Source organism: Diceros bicornis, assembly GCF_020826845.1.
Source record: "Diceros bicornis minor isolate mBicDic1 chromosome 39 unlocalized genomic scaffold, mDicBic1.mat.cur SUPER_39_unloc_1, whole genome shotgun sequence".
NCBI lineage: Eukaryota > Metazoa > Chordata > Mammalia > Perissodactyla > Rhinocerotidae > Diceros > Diceros bicornis.
Window position 1 is genome coordinate 905,562 of NW_026690915.1, and position 17,275 is coordinate 922,836.

Below are 17,275 nucleotides of genomic sequence, written 5' to 3' on the forward strand. Positions count from 1 at the left end.
CATGGGCCAGGATCCCAGGAGGATTCCAGTCTAGGCGAAGGGTGAACAGGGAGCCCTAGAGGCGTCCTGATGGGGATATCCTGTCGGCCCTTATTCCATCAGCACATGGTCTTCCTCTGACCTTGTCCTTTCCACATGCAAACTTTTATCTTTTTACATTTTTTCCTCATTTAGTGTTGATGCAAATCCAGAGACTGATTAGAAAACGGTAACTTCCAATATTTGATCAAAAGAAACCTCAATGGGAGAAGCAGAAAACATTCCTTCTTCCTGGAAAGCTGTAGAAAGACAGCCGCTGTCCTGGGGACGGACATGGTCCTGGCAAGTGGTATTTGAAAGACACCCACATTTCAGTGGTTGTTGCTCTGCCTGGGAAAGTCCCTCCAACCTCTACATCCAGGGAGATCTGAGGGGCTGTCTCTGCTCCTGGCCCAGGTGAACCACACTGAAATGCACCTGTCCTGTGAGGAAGGGGGACTTGAGAGTGTCATTCAGTAGCCAGGGAGGGGACTGGCCGTCCTCCCTTCTCCCACATACCATAAGCTCTGACCATACATGAGTTCTTAACTCAAGGCAGAATGTGAGATTCTGTGTCTCATTTACATGAGCATGAGAAGTGAAAGAACCACACCACAACACCCAGGCTGTGACAGAAACAAAACTTACTGCAACATTCAAATCTGATATTTACTCTTAAACATATACTAATGCTCTTCCTCAATGGATAAACAGTCCCTGGGGTGGAGATGTCAGGGATTTGGAGGGGGGTCGTGCCCTCCATCTGGGGCTTTAGTGGAAACCAGGGAAAGTCTTCAGATGTCCTCCTTTACTTGGGATGGGGGGGGAAGAGCTGACCTGGTGCACCCCGAGGGTCCCAGTGGCCCTGCTGCTCAGGAGGAGCTGAACTTGTGGTCTCCAGAGGGTTATGGCTCATCGCCAAGGGCACGGTGGCTGAAAAGAAGAAACAGACTATTTTGGGGTGCCTCTCTGAGATTCACGGCACACCTCCCTGCCCCCCTTCACTCTTATCCAAACCCTGTGCCGAGTGCTCAGTCCATCAACAGCACCCTGTTTGTCCCTGATGCAGGAGGCATCATTTAGCATCACCCATTTCAGAGGAGGCAACCGAGTCCCAGAGAGAAGAGGGGAGCGGCCTGTCCCAGGCCTGGTCAGCACTGGAGCTGGGATCTAGGCCCATGCTTAGCCCGAAGCTGTACTGAGCCCCTGGATTCAGTCGCTGCTGCTCCTGACACTCACTCGGCCCTAAACTGGAGGATGTCCGGTTCCTCTTTCTCCTGAAGAGCCGCATTTTGCTCGCCTTCTGGTGTGCGGGCTCCAGCCGGCAGGAGACCCAGTAGCTACAGGACAGAGTGGACCTGTGAGCTACCAGGAGCCACACCTCAGGTGCCCCTCCCAGAGTCTGCCAGCAGCTGAGTCCTGGTGCCCCATGAGTCACCACGCTACGAGTTCTGAGGCTGATCAGCGATCCAGGCCACAGGCTCTGGAGCTGGTCATCAGAGAGAGTCTGCCCTGCCCTCACCCAACTCCTGTCCCCCTCACCTCTCATGGACACTGATGGGCTCCATGGCCTGGAACCAGGCCCCAAATCGCTCATCGGGCTCCAGGTCATATGAATTTGCAGCCTGCTGGAGCAGCTGGATCCTATGGATGACTTTGAATTTCTGGGAGGAAGGACAGGATGCAGACAGGGCTTGGGTGGGGAAGGCTGCCAGGAACTTGTGCGGAGTGAGGATCTGGTCTGGGGTCTGTGCTCACTCGGGAACCCTCCTTCCTTCCCACTCCATTCAGGACTTGCCTGTCCTCACAGTTGGCTTGAATTAGTTCCTCATCCAGGAAGGTGTCCTTGATGTCAGCCCCTCCCGCACCCGCCAACGTGATGGGATGCCCAGCTTTGTGGATCTGACTCTCCCAATAAATGTAAGACCCAAGGGATGAGGCCAGAGAAAGTCTTGCCAGGGGAGGTCTCTGATTTCCACATCCCCACCCTCCCCATAACTGCTCACGTCACACCATTTCTGGAAGTTGACCCAATTTCCCTGGAAGGGAGACAGCCAATGTCCATCAGAAACAGCCCCCTAAGCCCATAACCAACCCCCATCCCACCCCTTCTCAGGCTGCAGGAATGTCAGGGCCCAGCAGAGGGCAGACCTTCCACAAAGAGAACTTGACACTGGGCCAGGCTCTGGGCTCCAGGGCAGGAGGGACAGGGGAGCTGAGGCCAGAGACCTTATGTAGCACACCCTCTCTGATGACAGACGGGGAGACTGAGGCCTCAGGGAGGAAGGGACAGCTGGAACACAGAAGTGCTTCCTCACTTGCAGGGGCTGATGGCACTCCCCCAGGGGCAGGACCCGAGGGGGAGGCTGAATCCATCTCAGACACAGCCTCCTGCAGCTCTGCAGGCAGGCAGCTATGAGCTTCACCAGCCCAGGTAGACTGGTGGGGGGCTTATGCGGAGCATCTATTCACGCATTGCTAAGATGGGCCTGACTCCCCAGCTCCCAGGGGTGGCTATGGGGCTCTCATGAGAGGAGGTTTGCCAGATACTGAGAGCTCAGGTCCCAGTGCAGGGCTCTCGCCTCCCAAACCTCAGGATCCTGCTCCCTGGCCCCACCTCCAGGCTCACTCACTTCCAGATCATCCTCCATCCCAATGTCCAGCAGCTTCAGGTGATTGAGGAACGTGCCCAGGAAGGGGACGACACCCTGTGAAATCAGGGTGGGAGTGGTGAGATGAGTCCCACCTCTCAGGTGCCCCCATGGACCCTCCCCCAAATCCCTTCACCCCAGCCTCCTGCCCACCACAGACTCCCACAGAGAACAGCCTAGGACCCTCAGCGGCCTCCCCCCAGTTGCCCCCTCCAGGACCACCCAACTTCCCCAGTCACCTCCCAGGGGCGGCTTTTGGCAAATCCCAGGGTATGTGGTACCTGCCCCTCCCCTCCCTAACCCATCCTGGGCCCAGCCCTTCCAGGCCTCCTCCTGGTCACTTCCAGGGCAGGCATTTCAGGCTCTTGGGCTCCTGGAGCTGGGCTGGAGGAGGAGGGACCCCTCTCTTAGGGAGGCCTCCAGCCGTGAGGAGAGTGACCCCTCCTCTGACACCTGGACCCTCCCCCTCAGGCCACCTCACCTGCTGCTGCTGCCTCTCCTGGGCTCCCTGCGGATCCATCTCATGGGTGGCCCTCACAGATGACACCTCCTGCAGGGTCAAGGACAGGCTCAGGGAGGCCATGTTCCCTTCCCCGTGTCTCCCAGGGCCCTGATCTTGGACCCTGGCCATCTGGTGTCTATGGCTGCTCCCATCCCAGGGTGCCCTGATGCTAGATCACTCCCAGCTCCAACACTCCCTCCTCTGTGCCCTTAGGCCTGCCCAGGCCCCTAAGCCTCTCTCCTCATCAGGAAAGTGTGACAAGGACTCCCCATGCCTCCCAGGGTCCCCTGAGGACTCAGTGTCATCTGACTGTCACCAGTGCTGTCCCCTCCCCCATGGAGGAGGAGGAGCACAAAGCTGCTGCACATTCCTCTCCCCCTTGTACCTCATCACCCCTGTGAGGCCTGCGCCACAGATCATCTCCCTCCATTTCCCAGATGAGGAGACCGAGGCCCACAGAGGGGCAGTGAATTGCTAAGGGGCCCACAGAGGAGACTGCTGCCCCTCGCAGCCAGAGGCCCTGGCCCCCGGCCTTCACTCCTCCTCCAGACACACCTCTGACCAATGTCCTGTCCTCTGGACTCTCGGGGTGTGTTGAGGCCCTCAGTCAACCTGAGCCATGGATGGAGAGGCACAAGGTTTCTCGGTGTCCCATGCAAGTGGCTTCTGTGTTTTCCAGCCCCCAGGGATTTTCTGACACCAGGCTGGACCTGAGGCCATGCCAAAGGCCTCAGCTCCCTAGAATCCCCTCAGGATGGTCCCTGCACAGAACTCCTCCTTCATTCACTCAGGAAGGGGACCCCATTGTGCCACATCTGAGTGACAGTGTAGGGGGTGACCACGGCACTGTGTAATGGTGACATTTGCATCCTTTTTCACTTGGAAACTTCTAATGTCCCTTCTCCTTTCTCAGCTCTCATGTTTGAAGTCTGTGGTCTGAGCCTTTGCACAATCCTTAGGCCCCTCCTGCCAGGGCCTCGATGGAGGCCATTAAGAATCTGTCAGGAAGGTCCATTAAGAATCTGTAGGTTCCCTGATAATTCTCATTGCCATCTGGGGCGTATCCTTGACGACAACGCCCTGGGGGAGACTCACTGGTTTGTCAGCAGTGACCACTATCGGGCTAGAGTGCACAGTCCCAGAGAGCACACAGTTCTGTCCCAGATCCACCATTTGGCCCAAGGCTGTGCAGCCCCTATGTTCACAAGGCCTGTGTGACCTCACAGTGCCCATCCCTGGGACAGGCAGAGTGCCCTCCCCTGTGAGGTGCAGTGAAGACAGAAGGAGCAGCAGGGGCCTGGCTTCCTGAGGACAGACTGGGCTGCTTTAGGAAGAAAGGAACCCCCACTCATTCCATCCACCCGCCAGCCTGGAGGATGATGAGGGCCAGCTGATGGGTTCCCATGGAAGCCAGACACCTGCTCATTCTGCCAGCTCCTCACCTCTTGGAACAGTCCAGGCGACACCACTGTATCCCGTGACCAAGGCCTCCTGCCCCAAACAGTCCCCACCTGCCCCTGCAGCTCACACCCCCCGCTTCCTGTCCAGCTGGACAAGACAGACCATTATTTCTCGGGGAACCTTAAGTGAAAAACTTACCAAAGCACATCCTGCCTGGTCCCTCCCCACCTCACCTCCCGTCCTTCCAGATTTCCAGCCTCCACTCACCTCCTTGAGAAGCTTCCTGCTCTCCCGGTGGCATGTTTGGAAGATCTTTTCAACTATTTTACAGTTCTTCCTGAGGAGGGAAAAAACGAAAGAAACACTGTGGAGTGGTTTTAGGGTAAATCCCTTTTATTTGAAAACCCAGAAGATCCAGAAAGCCTGGATGAGCATTTTCACTGTGTCCTCTGAGCCCTGAGGTGTCTGGGACTGGGGAGGGGCTCTCCTATTGTCACCTGGGGCCTCCATTCTCTTATTTTCTCAGCAGATGTGTTTTAAACAGTCTTAATTTCACGTGGACAGAGAGTTCTGTTGCTGCAAACACTTGAAAATCTTCAATTTGGTTCAAGCCATGATCTGTCACTTAGGGAAACTGATTCCTGAAGCAGAACCACTGGCCTAAGTTTTCAGAAAGACTTGAAGCCTGCCAACCAGGTCAGACCCTAACCCCAGGGTTTGCTGTCTCCCAGGAGGTCCCAACTGACTGAAGGGCAATGCCAGCCCTGTGGGGGGTGTCTGGTCCACCCAGGTGGTGCTCGCATGGAGAGAGGCCTACCCACCTGGACACCTGTCTCCACGACTCTTTTAAACGTTGAATGGAGGGGCCCTCCAGATCCCAGAAGATTGCATGGAGAGAGGAAAGGTTCCTCAGTCCGTGGCATTCCTGGGGAAGGGAATTGAATGAGCTGTGAGGGGGAGCTGGAGCCCTGCTTCTTCTGGCTTCTGTCCCCTCATTGACGTCTCCTGTCCTGGATGAGACAGCGGCTCAGGGAACCCGGAAAAGGCACAGCTGGAACCAGATGAGGAATACTTCCAGGGAGGATGATTTTAGCTCAAGCCAAGAAAGGAGCCCAGGAAGGGGTGAGCTTCCCACCACTGGGACCAGGAGTCAGGTCATCGAGGCCTGGCAGGAGGGGCCTAAGGTTTGTGCAAAGGCTCAGACCACAGACTTCAAACATGAGAGCTGAGAAAGGAGAAGGGGCAGTTCCCCCGACTCCAGAGAGGGGCTCCCAGGGCTCCCACATCTTACCTTGGCCACCTGGATCCAGAGCTCCACCACCCTGGCCCTGTCCTGGGCCGTCATGCTCGGGTCCCCAATGCAGGTGGTGATGATACATTCGACCACTCTGTTAAAGTGGGTCATGGTGGCATGGATGGTCGGTGCCAGGTGCTGAATGCCCCTGTTGTCACCCTGGGACCAGATGGAGTCCAGGAATTCGTGGGGCCTCACTGTCTTGAACAGCTCCTGGGGAGGACAGGGAGTGTCACCCAGCCCTGCCACAGCACAGCTCAGTGTCCACAGCCCCCAGTCCCAGGCTGGGTCAGTGGTGAGAGCTGGAGCTCAGGAAGCTGAGAATGTGGCCTGAGGCTTGTGGGAGTCCCTGGGTGTTGCCTGTGTTCCCTGAGGGCACCCAGCACAGGATGACCCAGGAACCGATACTGTGGCGCGGGATAGTGACATTTGCTCCCAGCCCAGTCTCACTTCCTCCAAACACCAGAACTCGGCTCCTGCATGACCATCTCTAGGGGCATCTTCCACCCATTCTGACCATCCTAGGGTCTGACTCCTCTTTCAGATGCACATTCCCCCAAGGCAGCAACAACCAGGGGCTTTGTTTGTCTGCCTTGTAGTCATGTACACATTAAGTGCCTAATTAGTGTTGAGGCTGTTGAGGCCTCCTGGGCAAATGAGTGAAGTACCCAAGGACAAGACAGCACTTCAGTGTGCTCCCCTCCCCCACCAAAGCGCAGACTCTGCCCAACTTCCTCTCTGCTCCACCTCATCCATCTGCACAGCCACTCTGCATGGCAGCTGCTCTCAGTGTCAATCTCTCCTGTCCACATGAGGACAGCAAAGGCTCGAGAGTTAAGAGGGCTGCTCAGGTCACATGAGGGTATGTGGGGAAGCAAGAGGTTGGACCGAGATCATGGGATTCTGGATCAGGAAATGGCAGGTCTGGGGCAGCTGATGGCACAGGGAAGGCCTGCCCCACCTGCCCTGAGAGCCCCGCTGCTCACCACATCCATCAGTGTCAACTGCTCTGCCACCAGCCAGGGAGGGAACTCCAAGAAGTCAGGCTTCTCCTCCCTCAGCAGGTTCTTGGTGGTCACGTCCCAGGGGCAGGCGGGCTCTGGGACTGGATCTGGCTCTGCTGTTATCTCTCCAGGTGGAGGAAGGATTCTCCCTGGAGCCAATGGTGGAGCTGGCTCCAGCTCAGGAGCTGGCACTGGGGCTGGAGCTGATGGTGTTGGTGGCTCTGGCCCTGGAGGGACTAATGGAGGTGACACTGGCTCCAGCTCTAGCACAGGTGGTGGAACTAGAGCTGGAGCTGGATCTAGCCGTGGAGCTGGCCCTTGCTCTGGCGCTGGAGCTGGAGGGAGCTCTGGAGATGGTACTGCAGGAGGAGAAAGAAACAGTGTCACTCAAGTAGCTGACTTCCCCTGTGCCTGTCAAAGCCAGGAAAGACCCCACTGCCTTGAAGTGAACCAAGCCTCTGAACATTCTACAAATTGTCATCCGAGACTGCAGTCGCCTCACCTTCCAGCTCTGCCTCAATGGGCCGTGGATGCTCCAGCTGGACCTGGAGAAGGTAGGCGTGGCCCTGCAGCCCCGAGTAAGGCAAGCTGAGATGCAGAGAGGCCAGCTTCATGCTGAAGCAGAGATAGTGCAGGAGCTCGCAGAAATCCTGCCCTGGGTTCGGGCAGGTTCCCACCAGAGAAGAGATGGCACTGGGGGAGGTAATTGGGCAACAGAGTCAGAGGCCTGGCCTTTCCCTCCACGCTTCTCACCCAAGGCACCCTGGCTTGGGACTGGACCCTATGCCTGCCCCTCTCCATCCAGGTGAGAGCCACATGGCAGCCCTGACCCCTGTGAGGCTGTCCTGGCAGTGGCAGGCCTGCTTATCCAGCAGGTTGACACAGAGTCTGTTGTGACTCTCTTCCCACTGACACTCTTCTCCTGAAGGTCTGGGACACAGCCCACCCCAGCCCTCCATGCACTTGTGCAACTGGATTGAGCACTGAGACAGATGTGTGACCAGGTTGCTCACACACCTCCTGTTCTGGGCCTGGAGGCAGTGGTCAGAAGAGGTAGATGTGGAGAAGGGGAGGCAGATGAAAATGGGTCTGTGGTGGGAATGGGTTTCTAGGGGAGAACTCAGCCCAGCCACCCCTCTGGTTCCCAGGGGTCCTGGCACCCATCCATAGCTCTTTGACTCCTGTCCTCCTGGAGTGGAAGCCACCGGGCCTCTGCCTTCCCATGAGAATCAAAAGATGCGTGAGATGCGGCTTCTGACAGGCTCCCCTCAGCCACAGCCTCCATCTCTCCCCCGACAGCTTGTTCTTTAGAGACAGGAGGCCGTCCTTCTGCACCCAAAGACCACTCACTTTTTTAGGTGGTCCTGCGCTCTGCCCTCCTGGCTGGAATAAGGGGAGATGCCTTCAGAGGTAAAGGAGGCTATGAGGGCATCCCTTGGGATGGACGGTGGATGACAAGACCTGCGAATGATGTCGAATGTCAATGTCTGACTCTCAGACGGAAATTGAGGCCACACATTGTGTCTCCTTCATTCACTGGGTTTACTGTCTCCAAATGTCCTGCATGCAATAGGTGCTTAATCTACATGGTTCAATGAATGTAATCCACCCAGAACCATCCCAGACACCTGAGTGGGCCTAGGGCCTCTCTGCTGCCCCAGAGATCCTTGACTGGCTACCCCAAGGAAAAGGACCAGGACCAGCTGGATGGACTCTCCAACTCCTTGACAGGGTGGTTTCCATGTGCTTTTCCAAACTCAGAAAGGCCGCATCTCAGACATGGGTGAGGCAGACTACTTTTCACGGGGAAGAGAGAAATAAACACCATGAACAACCACAGCACGTCCACAGCCCTCTCTGCAGAGCCAGGCACCAGGTAAGCACCCGCCATGGCTGATCCCATTAGTTCCTGCAAGATCCCCATGAAATTTATCCTCTCCCACCCCACTTTTCAGAGGAGCAAACTGAGGCTCAGAGAGATTTGGTGACACTCCCAGGACATACAGCTGGCTGGGGGCACAGTCACCACTGTGTTGAGGAGGGAGTGGGCACTCACCTAGTAAACAGCTGGTCCAGGACCTGGTGGGATGTGTCTAAGGCCGAGTAGTTGACCATGAAGTTGGTGAAGCTAGAGATGTTCCTCCTCAGGAAAGCTGGTGCGATGGACTCTCTCAGCTTCTCCATCACTCCTGTCTGGAGGGCCCGCATCCTGCAGGCCTCATTGAAATTCACGGTGGACTCATCCTCACACTGAGGGAGAGGAGGAGGTACATACACTCAATGACATCATGGTGAACCAGCGGGAGGATTGAGGTGACTTTCTACCCTCCTGTGTAGCTGGTGGGAAGGAGTGGAGGTCCAGATTCCTTTGGGAGTGGGGCTGTGGAGCACTCTAATGAGAAAATCCTGGGGGGTTCCAGGGGAGACTCAGATTTGAGTCTGCATTCTAGTAGTGCCTTGGTCATCTCAGAGTCCTGGGTATGAAGACCCCTCTGCACCCACACTCACCTCAAACCAGCCCTCTTCATTGATGGACTGGTGCACCTGTGTCCTCTCCAGGGAGATGGCAAACTGGAAACCATCTACCAGCTCCTCAACCATCACTTGGGTGCAGCTCTGCAGTGACAGTGCCCAGAAGTCAGGCCAGGAGGCATCAGGGACCTGCCTGGACTTTGCCACAGAGGGAAACCCCACCAGAGTTCAGGCACAGAGGGGCATCTGCATAGTCTCCATCAGGGAAGGAATGTGATGACACCTGGACGGCCTGGGATTCACATGTGGGTAGAAGAGCTTGGTCCCCAGCACTCACCATCCTCTCCTGCAGCCAAGTTCTTCAGTATGAACATGACACACCACCAGATCTCCACCATTTAGCTACCTGCTCCTGCTCAGGGTGGTTCCTCCTCATACTACCTTCTCTAACTCCACCTCCCACGTACACACACACACACACACTGAGGGTCAAGGGGTGTGGGGCTGTCCATTTGGGATCACAGTTGTGGCCTGACCTAGAGTGGCCTGCCCTGGGCTACGCTGTTACCTGATGGTTCCTCCTGCCAAAAGGCCACAGACATTCGAGGTGAGGGCTGAGCCAATGTCTAAAGCGACTTAACATGCTCTCATTCTTGGCTTTCCGGGAGCCAGAGCCTCGGAAAGTCACAGGACAACACGAGAACATCCTGCTGTGTCGAGTGTCTCCACTCAAATGAACTGGACAGGAGGCTGTGGTTACAATGTGGGTGCCTGGTAACCAGAGTTCTAAGTTCTGTTGGGGGCTGTCACCAAGGAAGTGAGGTCACTTCTTCAAGGTTCTATTACTTGGCCCCTTCCTTCAATCAGACCCACCTAAAGCCCCCGCTAGGCTGTTGGCTGCTCTCCCTCCTTGCCCATGTCATCTCCATCACTGTACACAAATATCCATCACCACCCTCCCCACAGCTCCTTGGGAGCGGAACCAGTGGCCAGCTTTGAGGAGACAGAGCTGAAGTCACACCTCTTTTATCCTACCAGTTCTGTGTCCTGGAAAAGCCACTGTGCCTCTCAAGATCTCCCCAGTCTCCCAACCTGCACAATGGGGATGGTGCTAAAAACAGCTTTCTAGGAACATCGTCAGGTGTATATGAGATAATACCTACGACACCTGTGGATTGGTGTCACATGTGTCTAATGCTGAACCTCCCATCTATGTCAGTTCCATCTGTGCAGCCTCCACAAACCCCCACTCCATACTTCTTGTCACACATCATTGGCCTGAATTTGGTCTGGTCACTCTTATCTGCAAGAAGGGTTAGGAATTTTATCTTTTAGTTTGTTGAATTGCCACCCAAAATAAAACTGATTCTCTGTTCTGAATATTAAGGGAGAAGGTGAACAGTGGAAACTACCCGTGCTCTCGCCCTACACTAACCTTCAAGTTGAAGGGGAGGAGATGAGCTTTTCAGATAAATCAATCATGTATTTACCTACCACAGGCTCTCTTTTCTTGTTGTTTATTCATCCACAGAGAACAAGTAGTCTTGCTTCCAAGCCAGAATGTATGAGACGTCCACTGCCCTCTGTTCCCAGCAGAGTAACCAGAACCAATTTGTTGGCTTTTATTTGCCTGGCAAACACTCATACATATATATAATGCATGTATCTATGTATATCATATACATGTATGTATACATGACAGAATACTCACATACACATGTGTATATCTCTACAATTTCACCTTCAATAAGCTAAATTTCCGGTTTGTATTGACTCTAAATAACTCTGCATTTTAACTTGTTAGGTCCGTTTTGGTTTGTTTTCCCCAAACTTTCTGGTTAGTCCTCTGGGCACTTCTCAATTGGATAACTGTTATGGTTTTCATTCATTGTTGTGCTTTCATTTTCTCTTTTTAATAAACATATTTGTTGAAATATGACATACAATCAGAATAGAGCACAAATCCAAGTGTAAAGATTGATAAGTTATCAAAAAGGGTACACATATGTTAACACCACCCAGGCCAACAAACAGAACATGACCAGTTCTATTTATAGTAGATTATACATGATATATAGAATAGATAATAACCGCAGTTACCCAGATTATTATTTCTCCTTTTTCAGGAAGTAGCACACTGAATGGCAATGCATAAAGCAAATTTGGTCATGATGTGGCCTCCTTCAAAAATATAGCTGGATTTGTAAGGTTAATTTTTTTTAGGAATACATGAGTTTAGTTCCAGAAAAAAAGAGGCTTGTAAATTTCCTTTCCTCTAATGACCTTGTAAGATTTTTGTAGCAAAGTTAAGCTATTCTTATAAAATGAATCAAAAAGTTTTTCCCATTTTTCCTGTTCTCTGGGAGAGCTAGAGTCAATGTGTATTATTTCTCTCCTGAATGTTTGCTGGAATTTGCCAGCAGAGGTGTTAGCCACAATGAAATGTGGGAATGTTTTAAACTATGGATTCAGTTTCTTCTTCAGACATGGGACTATTCAGATTTCTCATTTCTTCTTGAGACAGTTTTGGTAACTTTCATTTTCCTGGCAATTTGTGAATTTCATCTAAATGTTCAAATGTATTGACATGTTATTTATAATGACACGTGTGTTGTCAGGGAAGGTCTGGGGTGAATATCTTGGGGGCGGAAGTCAAGCTCAGCTCATGTGTCCCCGCAACTTCAGGCACCTGGATGCTGGAGGGAGAGCTTGTGCTCATGGCAGGAGGAGAGGCTGAATGCTTTTCTTTTTTTCCTCTGCTCTCCATTCACACCAGCTCAGGAGACCTTGTTCCTGGCCAAGTTGGCGTGCAGGCAACGCCCCATGTAAATTCTTCCAGGCCTGGTGGATATTTGGAATTTTTTTTCTCACATGTTCTCTTGAAACCACATGGCCACATTTGTATAATATTCTCTCTTTATTTTCTATTTGAATCAGTTTTGGTAATCACATTTTCAATTTTTAAACTTTACAAGGCTGTGTCTCTTAGACTCCTAAGTGTTTTCAGTTTTAACTCCTTCAAACTTCTCCCGGATGTTTCTGCCTTATGGTGATTCCTTCTTCATCGGAGCTCTGAAGCTCATCCTAGCTGCCTGGTTGTTGATGGTGGCAGATACATGAGTTTCATGGGGCAGGAGTTTAGGCAGTTTGATTGCCAGCCTTCTGCTGCACCATTCTCAACCCACAGACACCGTGCTTCTCTGCTTGTCCCAGAGGCTTCAGTTGTAATTACTCTTCCTCCCCAGGGCTATCTCCAATCTCATGTTGATATTATTGCTGTTCTCTGAAGCATTTGATGATGTGTTCAAATGAACAAGCATTTTGGATCCTGAACCAAAGAAGCATTTACCAAACGCACTCTGAATGTGATCTGCTTTTCCATTCATTAAACTTTTCTCATAAACTTAATCACTTTTCTCCATGTGTGTGGAATTCAGTAAGGACGTTCCAGAGCCCAGGTGATGTTACTTGATTTAGCTATAAATTCTAAGGCTTCAGGAGAGCTGTTGCCACAGATGGAATGAGTTGGCTGGGCATTCTTCCTTCATTAAGTGGTTGCATTGGATTTGAAGATAATTGTGGTTTGAGTCTTTTCCCTAAGGAGCCCCATCCCTCTCAGCAGGTTTCAGTACAAGAACTATCAGTATGTTCTGGCCTTGGTTTTTGCCGTTGAGGAAATCAACAGAAACTCCCATCTTTTACCCAACATATCTCTGGGAGTTGATCTCTATAATGTCCTGCACTATGAACAGAAGGCACTGGAGAGTTCCCTCATTTGGGTCTCAGGGCTGGGCAAAGACAACCCAAATTACACCTGTAGGAGAGAGAACAAGTCTCTAGCAGCCCTTACTGAAACAACATGTGCAATTTCTGCCCAGATTGGAACACTGCTGGAACTGTACAAATTTCCACAGGTAAGGCTGTGTGGGATGGGGAGCCATGAAACCATGTCTACTTTGGTGCCATTCTCAGGTGCCTGAAAAGGAAGAAAGGAGGAGACTGTGTTTATGCATCTCTTACAGGATGTAATCTCCAAGGATGAGGGTATAGAGTCTTAGTGAGGTATGCACATTTCCTTTATTTGGCAGCCCTAAGCACTATGATTTCATCCATGTCCATTGATAACAAGGTTCCAGGGACCATCTGCTCTTGGCCAGATTGGGTCCCAAGCCTGAGTCAACAAGTCACTTGCATGAACATCATTTGCAGTGATGCAAATGAACTGCATCAGAGGAGGCAATGTCAGGTGTAAGGTGCAAGGGTCAGAAAGGGCCCATGTCACTCAGGGCTCAGACAAGAACGTTCCAGCATCACAGCCTTCAAAGTGCAAGATAGGGAGGGACAGCCTCACACACCCAGGGCCCAGGGCAGCCACAGGACATTCTGTGTGTGACCCATGCAGGGCTGTACACCAATCATGAGTGCAGAAACACCTCAAGCCCATGAGGCCCTGCCTGGGGAAGCAAAAGTCATGCTGAATTTATAAGATTCCAAATCAGTAACTCAAGATCAATGCAGAAATAAAGTTGCATTTTTGATTTTCTAAAAATTGACCTCCTTTCCTTTTCCTCAGTTCTTTTAACCATGCTCATTCCGGGATCAATATGTTCTGATGATCCACTTCTGCACCCTCAACATTGGTTTCCTCCATTATTAATGCTGTTGTGAGAAATTCCTCCCTTTCCTCACCCTAAAGCAGAGGATACTAGCTGGAAGGAACCCCTGTATTCGCCATCACCCCAAACATCTATGACTATGACAAAGGTCACACACACCTCTATGGCCCTGGAGCAAAGGGGATTTCAAGGCAGTGAAACCATAGTTCTATATGATTCTGTAATGGCGGATACATATTACTATGCATTTGTCAAAACCCATAGAATGTACAACACAAAGAGTGACCCTAATTCGAACTATGGACTTTCATTAATTATAACGTATCTGGACTGGTTCAGGAATTATAACAAATGTACCACAGTCAAGTTAATAATTTGTAGTTAATAATGTTACAGTAATAATGTTATATAAGTTATATAGATTACTAATGAGATGTTAATAATAGGAAAACTATGCTGGGAGGGATGAGGGGATATATAGGAACTCTCTATAATTTCCACTTAATTTTTCTGTAAACCTATAAATGTAAACCGTTATAAGAAATAAAATCTATTTTTTTAAACCATGTTTTCCTGTCTGGTAGCTTCTAGCTACATGTCACCATTGAGAATTTGAAATGTGGCTAGTCTAAATTGAGATGTGCTGTAAATGTAAAATACACTATGCGTTTCAAGGATTTTATATAAAAATATGAATGTATAATACCTCAATAATAATTATATATTGACTACATGTTGAGATAATTCTTTGGAGATGTTGGGTTAAATAAAATATATTAAGATAAAAAAATGAAAGGCTTACATGGCTACTGACTTGGGAATTGCAAGATGCACCACCACACACACACACGAGACTCTGGTTGAGGCAGGGGGTTCTAGATTTTGCAACCACCTCATAAATTTATGGCCTCCCACACTCAAACCCTCCTCTCCTGACTTGGGGCAAGGCTATTGCTAGGGGTTGAATTGTGTCTCCCAAAAGATATGTTGATGTTCGAAACCCTGGAACCTATGAATGTGACCTTATTTGGAAATAGGGTCTTTGCAGATGTGATCAAGTTAAGATGAGGTCCTTAGTGTGGACTCTAAGCCAATATGACTGGTTGGAGAGGAAACAGCATTTGATGACAGAGGCAGAGATTGGACTGATTCAGCTGCAGCCAATGAACACTGATGATTAGCGGCCACCACCGCAAGCTGGGGGAGTCAAGGAAGGGCCTGCTGATACTTTGATAACAGATTTCTAGGCTTCAGAACTGGAAGAGAATGAATTTCCTTTGTTTTAAGTCACCCACTTTGTGGTATTTTGTTACAGCAGCCCTGGAAAGTCATACAACTATAAATGGCAGAGCTCATGTAACACACGAAACATAAAACAGAGGCAGACAAAAGGGGCTTTATTCTCTTCCTTCCAGGTTGGAGTGATTTCTAGACAAATTGGTTGCTGTAGCAGAGGTCCCTGGTGTCACTGTGGTTTTTCTGGGGCCACAGGAGCTGGTGAAGCTGTTGGGCTGTTTGAGGAGACAGAGATAATAGTATGCAGAGCCCTAACTATTATGCTGGAAATTACGGAGATATTTGTGATTCAAGAGTCCTTAACTGGGGAAAAGGCCATCACAAGGTGATTGGAATCAGGTCCGACTTGTCCTTCCCCACTGATGTCTGAGAACAATGGGACCTTGTCCAATTCATGATGAACCAAAGAAGACCTTCCATGTAACCTTATTTATAACATTGAAAATTTTCCAAACTCTTAAGTGTCTATTGATAGGATGCTGGTTAAAGCTATTATAATAAATTTCAATTAAGTAATCTAGTCATTAAAAATCAAATCGGAGTCTATTTTTGAGCAAAAACTAAGTTTAGCTATTATAGGATACCAACGTTGTGAAATGAAATTTTTATGTTTATATACATAAGAGGAAAATTGGCTGGAAGACAAAGCACCAAAATATTAATAGGGAATATCTTTGAAACATGAACTTACAGTTGACTCAGTTTTCATTTTTGTCTCTCTTTGCTGACCTGATTTTCTACTAAAATGATCATGCAATTTTGGTAATAAGGAAAATTGTGTATTGTTTTACATGACTAGACCATAATCGCTGAAGTTTCTAATGAAACAGGTCGGAGAAATAAGGGATCAGGTGTGTCTCTGACTTTTGTCAGGAAACAGCTCCCAAATCTCTGGCTACAAGAGGAGTGCTGCTTTTCTGGGGTAAGGGCTTAAACAGCTTATTCCCTCTCCAAGGAGTAAATTATCTAACGTGTAGTTCAAGCCTGCAGATAAACTGCTGAACCTAAAAGACAGTTGTCTTCAGATCACTGCTATAATCTCCATCTTCTTTTAGTCTCCTAAGCTGCAGCATCGCTTTATCCATCCTATGTCATCCATGCACCCTTGTTGTTGATGTTAATGGTGGTGGTTGTGTGTGTGTGTATGTGTTTGTGTCGAGGTAAAGGTGAGGGGAGGGAAAAGGTCAAGGAAATAATAATGGCAAAGATTGCATCATAAAATTGAGACTTCACAAGTACTAGCCACCAGTCTTAATATTACATGCACCTTAAAATCCTATGTCATTAAAATGTGACATTGGTGACAATCCCAACTAAATAAGAATACACTTCTAATTGTTGACTCTGTTTCTCTCTTGAGTTTCTGTCCAACTTTCGTGTTTTCCTTTTTTTTTATTTTGGCAATACTTTAGTTTCTAAAGAATGAAACTCCTAGGAAACAGTCCCTTAATAAACATCGAATCTGATTCCCAAGGGCCAATTATCCAGTCTTATAATGGTCTCTCCACCATCAAAAATGTGAAAGGCCGTTGGCTAGAGTGTAAATCTTGGACGTATGCCAGTGGCACACTGTATTTCCCTAATTGAACTTCTGCACCTGGTTTGGCGGAAACTAAGAGACAGTACTGAACTCTGCAATGTGCAGGATGACAAAAAAAGGCCAGCCCCAGGCCAACTCCAAGACCCAGAAGGCATTTGTGGATGCCAGCTATTAACCTAAATTATCTTTGTTCCCTCTCAGGACTCTACTGCTTTCTTGCTTTCATTGAGATTCAAAAGTGTTCAACCCAAGGTTTGTTGATGGTGAAGGAAGTGGTTACTACCTCTTGCATTTCTACAGCACTGGGGTTTCAACACAGTCCCTGTGTGTGATTTTGTGTTATCCTACAACCATTTGGAGGTAAGAAAGACAAACATTGTCCTCAACCTGTTTCCGATGAAGAAAGTGTGGCATAGAGATGGTAAGTGAACTTCTTAAGTAATGAAGAGAATATCACACAGAGAATGGAGGCCAATGCTAT

At 49.9% G+C, this 17,275-nt stretch overlaps 1 long non-coding RNA gene across 1 annotated transcript; it reads right to left on the minus strand.

Annotated features, from left to right (window-relative positions):
• Positions 1 to 864: 864 nt before the first annotated feature.
• LOC131402286 (uncharacterized) lies at positions 865 to 1,658 on the minus strand. Its single transcript, XR_009218492.1, has 3 exons — positions 1,561 to 1,658; positions 1,258 to 1,358; positions 865 to 951 (listed from the first exon to the last, which is right to left on the minus strand). It is a non-coding gene; the product is annotated as an uncharacterized LOC131402286 (long non-coding RNA).
• Between the last annotated feature and the right edge of the window lie 15,617 nt (positions 1,659 to 17,275).